This window comes from Adiantum capillus-veneris, chromosome 25 (genome assembly GCF_014529385.1).
Source record: "Adiantum capillus-veneris isolate H3 chromosome 25, ASM1452938v2, whole genome shotgun sequence".
NCBI classification, from domain to species: Eukaryota; Viridiplantae; Streptophyta; class Polypodiopsida; order Polypodiales; family Pteridaceae; genus Adiantum; species Adiantum capillus-veneris.
This window is the reverse complement of record NC_140955.1, coordinates 82951489-82959735: the sequence shown is the minus strand read 5'-3', so window position 1 is coordinate 82959735 and position 8247 is coordinate 82951489. Positions and strand designations below refer to the sequence as shown.

General features: G+C 43.6%; 1 pseudogene; it reads left to right on the top strand.

Annotated features, from left to right (window-relative positions):
* Positions 1-6653: 6653 nt before the first annotated feature.
* LOC147425183 (small ribosomal subunit protein uS12 pseudogene) lies at positions 6654-7058 on the top strand (annotated as a pseudogene).
* Positions 7059-8247: the final 1189 nt, after the last annotated feature.

Here is an 8247-nt window from a genome sequence, read left to right as displayed (position 1 = left end):
TCTCAACCTTCCTCCCTGACATCTCAATCTCCAATCTTAGGGAATGTATATATAAATCCTTATACTCACAAAAACAAGATAAAAAAGTAAAAGAGAAAGAGCCATAACACAAAATCATAAAAACACATTATGCACAAGAACACAACCCTTGTAATATTTGCACTCTAACCATCATCTATTTGCATGTACAGATATGGCTAGTACGCTAGATCATCCACTCCTGCCTTGGGTGAGAGGTACCCTCGTTACTTTTCACAAATGTTTCGCATGGTCTTTTCAGTGCTTGCATGTGAATGGGATTTGGTAGGTACGCTAGCATGTGAGAGGAATTTCGAGGAGTTAGAATGGCTGATACGTCTCTTGACCACGACTGATCCATACTTAATAGAGAGTGTATCTCCCATTGCACAAGCCTATCCTTTTGACCAACATGACTATAGGCATCTAGTGACCTTCTTAGTAAACATTGGTGCCTCCGATGATGAAGAAGATTTACATGACTACACGGATGGCACATATGGTCTCATGGATGATGACTTTGTTTTTCTTGACGACGAAGATAGGGGTTTAGCCTTAGGGTTTCCCTCCAATCTCTACAATATCCTATTCCCTTGACTCTCTAGGGGGAGTGCAAATAATTAGGTTAGGGTTCCTTATGTTTTTTAATTGTGTTCAATAAGTGTTGGTACATTTTCCCACTGATGTGCCTCCTAGAGGTATTCTTTGTGTTTCCTAGTGTGTACAGGAATGTGTTGCTGTGGTTAGGATTTGGACCTTCATGGAATCTTTCTCTCGTTCACACTTCAAATCAAGCACGGCCATCAACACAAACATGTGTTTCTTGTCCATTAACATTGCTCCTTATCTTTTTGCATCCATGTTTGTCTGTTTTAATTGTGATTGATAGCATAATATCCAGCACATTTTCTTAGTATCAAACATTAAATTCAATGTATTTTTTTGTCATAATCACTTGTCTAGGTTTAAAAATCAAGCAGTGTGACTAAGCTAGTTTGACCAAGCTAGGTGTTAGAGATCTTCTCTTAATACCATGGGGAATGCCTTCCTAATAATTAATGGTTACTTAGGTTCTTAATCCGATTTAGACAGCATTGTGTGAAATGTACTAGGCTTTCTAGTGGGCTTAGTCCCTATTGACCTTTAGCTTAAGTATTATAAAGGGAGTTTACTAGTGTGATGAGCCTGGGGAGGGTAGAAGTGTTATATGACCCCCCAAAGTTACAAAATTAAAATGTTGAAAACGAACAAACAAAAAACAAAATCAATCAAAGTGCCACAATGTAAAAATCTTAAGTTGAAAGAGAAATCTCAGCTTGATTTGGTACTCCACTCACATGTATCGCCTATGGTACTAGAGCCCTATAGGTTCCCAGTGTGGGCGCTTTTCCTTGAAAATCAAAAAACCCAAGGCATACAAAATAAGCACACACATCAAAATTGAAACAATGTGAAAAGACTTTGGGGGGTCAAAGAAATGGTAATCAGTCAGGCGATGATTTCATGAGAAATTCCTTTTATCGTAGCTTAACTACAAGGTCTTCTAGGTATAGCCTCTAGTCAGCCCTCGAACAATAAAATAACAACTTAATTGACCAGAGAAAATTAAGAAACTTACCCATGGTATTAATAGTCGATCTTTAGTGCCTTTTGACTGTTGAATTAGCGACCCCAAACTTGTTTAGTTTTTTACCTTCCCAATTGTTTATGCATTTGATTATATTGCAATTTAATGTTTATTACTGACAAATGGTTTAGAATTATGCCACCAATCAATTTGTCTGCCTAAAATTGCATATGCTTTTTAATTGTAGATGAGAATGCAATTATTGTGCCAATGTTGTTTGATTTTGCAGTGACTGAAGAAGGCTAAGGACATTCATCTCAAATGCTCTTCCACCTCAACGAACGAGCTTCAACTCAATAGCTTTCGAGGACGGAATCTACATCAGGAAGGGGGGCATGTTAACCCTCACACACATTCCTATCACCTACGATGGACGTTGTATTATTTATTTGCTAGAGCCATGTACCGGGCTTGTCGGTCCAATAGGAAAAGGGTAAGAGTGATCGCCGATGAGAGGCGCCTCTAACTGGAACATTCAAGGGATTAGTTGGCTAAGCATGGGTGCCCAAGTGTGAATGGGGCGAGCTCATATAAAAGTCAACTAAACCTAAAATTCACTCATTCTCTCATTTGTGCAATTGAAGAGTGCTCTTGCTCCATCTCCATCTTCTTCTTCTTCATCTCCTTGTGTGTATGTGTGTATTTTTATTAATGTTGAAAATAGTTCTAGGCGTTCTACATATAAACAAAACAAGAGAAACAATTTATTTCTATATAAACACAAGCACTACAAATTTTGATGAGAAGATATTTGTGAAAGTCGTCAAAACACATTCTCCTCTACCAAGCTCTCTCTCTCTCTCTCTCTCTCTCTCTCTCTCTCTCTCTCTCTCTCTCTCTCTCTCTCTCTCTCTCTCTCTCTCTCTCTCTCTGTGTGTGTGTGTGTGTGTGTGTGTGTGTGTGTGTGTGTGTGTGTGTGATATATAATGTACATTCTCTATCTTCCTCAACAAGTAGCTCTAGAACGAGTGCTCCTACACTTACCTCTTTCTTGGTGAGCACCCATTGCTGGATTGGCATGCAAAATGTTATGGGTACACAAAGCGACGTCTACTTCAAAGAATTTAGAAGCTTTGAGTTTTGCAAGCCACACTATGCTATCAACCTAGCGAGAAGGTTGCACTCCTAACCTTGCTAGCTGAGTGAGAAAAAGACCTCTTGATCTTGACAATGAGTTGAAGTGGCCTTCATAAGGACTAGGTGCTACGAAAGGCAAAATCACAGCTTGAGGAGCTACCACTATTTACCAGCTTGTTATGAGGCATTGAATTAACCTTCGCCTCGGGGTCCGAGTCTCTCCCTCCCTCTCTCTCTCTCTCTCTCTCTCTCTCTCTCTCTCATATTTTTGTTAAGTGAAAGCCACACAATGGAGCATCTTTTACCCTACTTGCATGTTGACTCTATTATTGAAGGCTGCAGGTTTGAGAAATCTCAAAGCTCGAGCGAGATTCTCCGAGCAATCCATAAAACGAGTGAGATAGGGCAAGGCACATATACAAAACAAAAACCAAACATGATTTCTTAGGTGACTTCAAGCACAACAACAAAAAAATTAATTGAAGATTGCACCTATTTTTTATGGTAAATCAACCAGAAATTTTTGACCGACAAAACCCTTTGAACAAGGTTTGGGTAGAGTGTTTTCTTTGATGGGCTAGAACACTTGGAACCATTATAATGGCATATTGATATTCGTCTCCAATTTCAGCCCCCCAATCAAAGGATTAAACCACAAGCTTTACACTAAAAAGGTAAGGTTGTTGCCACTAAACTAATCTCATGAATAAAGAGAGTTTGGGAGCTCTTCACTTCTTCTTCTTCTTCTCCTCTCTCTCACTCTACATCAAGTTATTATGGGTCTTCAGGAACGTTTAGAGATACCAAATGTCGACTTTGATCTGAGCCTGCCCTCGATGAGATTGACACCCTCCTCCTCAGTTCGCCCCATGGACCTCCATATATGTGCTACGTGAGAATGGATAGGGATCATCTCTCTCTCTCTCTCTCTCTCTCTCTCTCTCTCTCTCTCTCTCTCTCTCTCTCTCTCTCTCTCTCTCTCTCTCTCTCTCTCTCTCTCTCTCTCCTTCCTTTTAATGGGGTGTAATCATTGCCATTCGGCTTGGAAGGAAATAGCAATGAAGAGGAAAGCAAAGGAAGAATCTCTGACAGGGAAAGGATAGCCTCTCTCTCTCTCTCTCTCTCTCTCTCTCTCCGTTGAAAACTGTCTTCTACTTATTGTCTCATCGTGCTACCTAGTCGGGAAGAGCTCCAACATCTGCCTCTTAAGATGTGTCACAATTGCCTCGCACAAAGCTGGGTGCGAACACATATGCATGAGTGGTGCTAACACACCCTTTCAAAAATTTGCGGGCATATCCTCGGGCAGCATGTTGCATGCATACCTCTCTAACCATGCAGACATGTGGCTGACCAAAATCATCATAAACTCCTTACTGCCATTCTCTTTGTCACTATCTAGCTGTATATCCTCCTTTTACTCTCGCTGCAGCTCCTGCTCTATGAAAATCACATTGGACCAGGGTTCCAAATTGTCAGAATTCCCTGACGTATCATGCACTATACTGATGTACGTCCGCCATGGAAGAATTTGGCACATAATCCTTTGCACATGGACAATATCAAGGTAAGGACATATAGTCCTCAAGAAGTGTGACCTTGAGTCTCCATGGAAGTCAAAATGCATGGGAGTTTTTATCAAATACTAATAACTTCCTGGCCTACCATATAAAGGAATTAAATAGATTGGTAGCTCTAGTTTCAGCCGTGCAGACGTACACCTACGCATTCAATATCATGACCAAACAAAATAAGTTTTCGAGCAACGTCAGCACCGTTCTTACGTTCATCATTCAGCAGAGTAGCCACGCTGCAATGTCGGTGTTGGGATGTGCTGGAGACGAGCAGCGATGCATAATAAATAACAATACATGCTAGCTAATTAGGCAGGCACTCCAAGATCGAAGGTGTTGAACGTTACTACTCGTCTCCGGGTTACGAGCTTGGTAGCGTTAACTACTATGTGCAACCTGTAATTGTGGACAGCACCCGTCGCTTCTTTCACATGACAATGGACACAGCCTCCGACCTAACGTGGTTGCAATGCCAGCCGTGCCACCCATGCTTGGAGCAGCTGGACCAGCCCATCTTTGACCCTCGAGTGGACTCCACGTCTTTCCATAATCATAGGTGACTCCCATCTCTGCAATCTCCTAGGCTGCCTCCAATTAAATGTCGAGGCCGGACAGCTCCGTCTGCACCTACCTCAAAGTGTACCAGAACGGCGGCATGCCCGTCGGCAAGCTCATCTCCAACACTCGTGCTGCTTGACTTCTTGTCGGTGCCAAACAAAGACTTTTGCGCCTCTCTGTTATGTGTTGTGCCACATCAATGAGAATTCGTCCTCCTCAGAGTCAGCTCCAGCATGCAATCTTTAAACTTTCTGTTTACAACTTGCAGGTGCGGAACTAATGCGTGCATGTACATGTGCATCTCTCTCTCTCTACTCTACTACACCTACTCGCTCTACTCTTATTAAAATACAATAACAAAGAATATTCTGTCTTCCCTACGTGAATACCTTTCCTCAACCTTGGTTGTATCGCCTCCTCTGCGTGGGCGGCAACAGCAGCCCCGTTGTGCAACAAGTTTTCCTCCACTACGCATCTGCCACCATGCTTACTGCCATACAGAGCGCATGGACAACAGGACCTCGCATGAGAGAGAGAGAGAGAGAGAGAGAGATTGTCACATCATGCACCTCCTCCCGCTGATCAACCTTCCACCCTTGCCATCTTTTATGTTTACCGCTAACAACTAGATGCCCACCTGGGTGCCAACCGCACCCCCAATCCCTCCCATGCTGCCTACCAGCTCTCCTCACTCTCTTTCCCTCTCTAGCCACCACACGTTAGGAATTCTGATCTCATGCGAATTATCTCACACAAGCTTTCCCTGATGCAGCAGGCCATGATTCCCCTCATGCAAGCCTTCCCTCACACAAGACATGCTTTCCTCTCACTAGACTACCCATTCGTGTCTCGTGAAAGCAAGACCACAGGCCAGCACCTGCTTAAAGGTGCACGCGTAGGTGATGCATATGGAGACAGGCCAAAAAACGCAAAGGGCCAGCACCTGCTTAAAGAATCCACAGTTATTGTTGAAAAGAACCCATAAGTATACACAAGGCCTCTCTAACCGTAGCATCCTCTCCTGAAGAGACTGCGCACAACATGTGAACCTCATTATTGGACGGGTGCAAAAGAGTCTGGCTTGCCAAGGCGCAACAGAAAACGTGCTGGCTAGAGAGAGAGAGAGAGAGAGAGGTCAAATTTGCATGCATACCTTCCATGCAACTCACAGACGTTTGGCAAATCTGCATGGCACGGGGGAGAGAGAGAGAGAGAGAGAGAACTCGTGTTGTACATCTCATTTCGCTCCTAGCCCGCCTACGGCAAGTTGTTGGTTGCCGGTCGAACCACCTTCCACCTTTCTTTCTGTGCTCATCTCCCAACACATTTCTTTCTCTGCTCGTCGCCCACCATTTGTGAGCTCCATTACTTTGCCAGCTGCGCATAACTTGCAGAAGCGTCCTGAAGGCTTGCGTGCGACCCTTGTACCCTGTAGCTTCTTGGTCTGCACCCTGCTATCGGCTACCCCAAGCCTCGTTGACGCCTTCTGAGGATTGCCTCGCTCTTCGCTTGGATCAGCTTAGATTTGCTTTTTTTTAAAACCTTTTTCATCATTGGGTACCCCCTACTCTCTCAGTTTTTTGAAAAAAAACCCTCTGAAAGAGCACGCGCCGGCGCGCACTCTTTCAGAGGGTTTTTTTTTCAAAAAATTGAGAGAGAGAGAGAGAGAGAGAGAGAGAGAGAGAGAGAGAGAGAGAGAGAGAGAGAGAGAGAGAGACAGAGAGAGAGAGAGAGAGAGAGAGAGAGAGAGAGCTCCTGGGCACTAACAGCAGTCGCAGGCGTAACAACCAACAGCCACCATGGGGAAAACATGTGGTATGGGAGAGCTGGTCGCAAACTGGGCAGACAAGGCATATAAGAAAAGAAATCTTGGAAACGAGTGGAAGAAGCCCTTCGCAGGCTCCTCCCATGCCAAGGGCATTGTTCTTGAGAAGATTGGTAGTGAAGACAAGCAGCCCAGCTCTGCCATTCGAAAATGTGCCACGGTACAGCTTATCAAGGATAAAAAGAAGATTGCGGCCTTTGTTCCAAATGATGGTTGCCTAAACTACATTGAAGAAAACGATGAAGTGTTGATTGATGGGTTCGTTCGTAAGGGACATGCTGTTGGTGATATTTCTGGAGTGCGGTTCAAGGTTGTGAAGGTATCGGGAGTGTCTCTCCTTGCCCTTTTCAAGGAAAAGAAGGAGAAGCCAAGGTCTTAAGATTTGAGAAGATATGTGAAAGTCCTGTAGGATTTGTACCTTATTGATTAGCTTCCTGGGAATGGCCAGGGGAGATCATCACGAAAATTTTGTTAATCTCATGAGATGAGCCAGCTGCTATTTTTCGATGCATGCATTTCCTTCTTTTGAACCATGGGATGGAGAATCATTGTGTCAATGAAGATAAAGATACTTTGTTTGTCCTCAAAAAGAGAGAGAGAGAGAGAGAGAGAGAAAGAGAGAGAAAGGATATTCCTGCTTTGGCATAAGCCTTAGGCTAGCATCGGCTCCTCCTGAACAATAGAGATTGATGTTGGGCGAGCAACTGTATCCACTTGTAGATCAATTCGAACATGGTCACGCAGGAAAAGTTAAGGGCATGTTACTGGAGATGGATCAGCCAGAAGTTTTACATTTAATTGAATCTCTAGAGGCGCTAAAAGCCAAAGTGGCAGAGGCGATGGAGGTACTACAAATGGTTCGAGCTGGTACTGGGCCAAGTAATGTAATCGACCGGTCAAGCTTATCTTTGAATGAACCTCTTGTGAGCTAATAGAGCTTCAATATAGTGAGTTTGGAGAAGGGGGTCTGGTTAAGAGGGTCACTTTTTTGTGTAGTCCGCTCATTTTGAGCAGTTTTAGTTGGTCTTTTTGTGAGACTTATTTTAGTACTTGATCTAGTAGTTTTCCGAATGGTATGTGAGGAGAATGATACTTGAAGAGGAGAAATTTTGTGCATTATTTTTTTAGAGAGAGAGAGAGAGGGAGGGGAGAAGTGAGGGTTTCAATGTGTGTGCTATTGTAGCCATCCCATCTCGTCGGCATTTCCTCTCTCACCGACAAGCTGTGTAAAGTTGCCTCACCATCACCTCTACCTCTCTCTTACGGTCCATGTAGGTGCTTTTCAGTACAGTCCGTCCAATGCTCGGTTGTATCATGCAGCCTTGTTGCTATAGTATGGGGTTGTTAAGGCGGTTACGCCGCTAGAAGCTAAATAGCGAGAGCTCAACCAACAACAAAATTTGTCAGACGAGGACGGAGCTTGACCCGCAGGCACATGGAAACAACTAGGTGGGTGTCAAATCACCTACTCGACCTTCTAATGACAATCACTACTAAGGAAATCAAATCTAAGTTTTAAAATACGCAAGTGACTGAAATCCGTACTACGAACGAATGCTATACGAAAC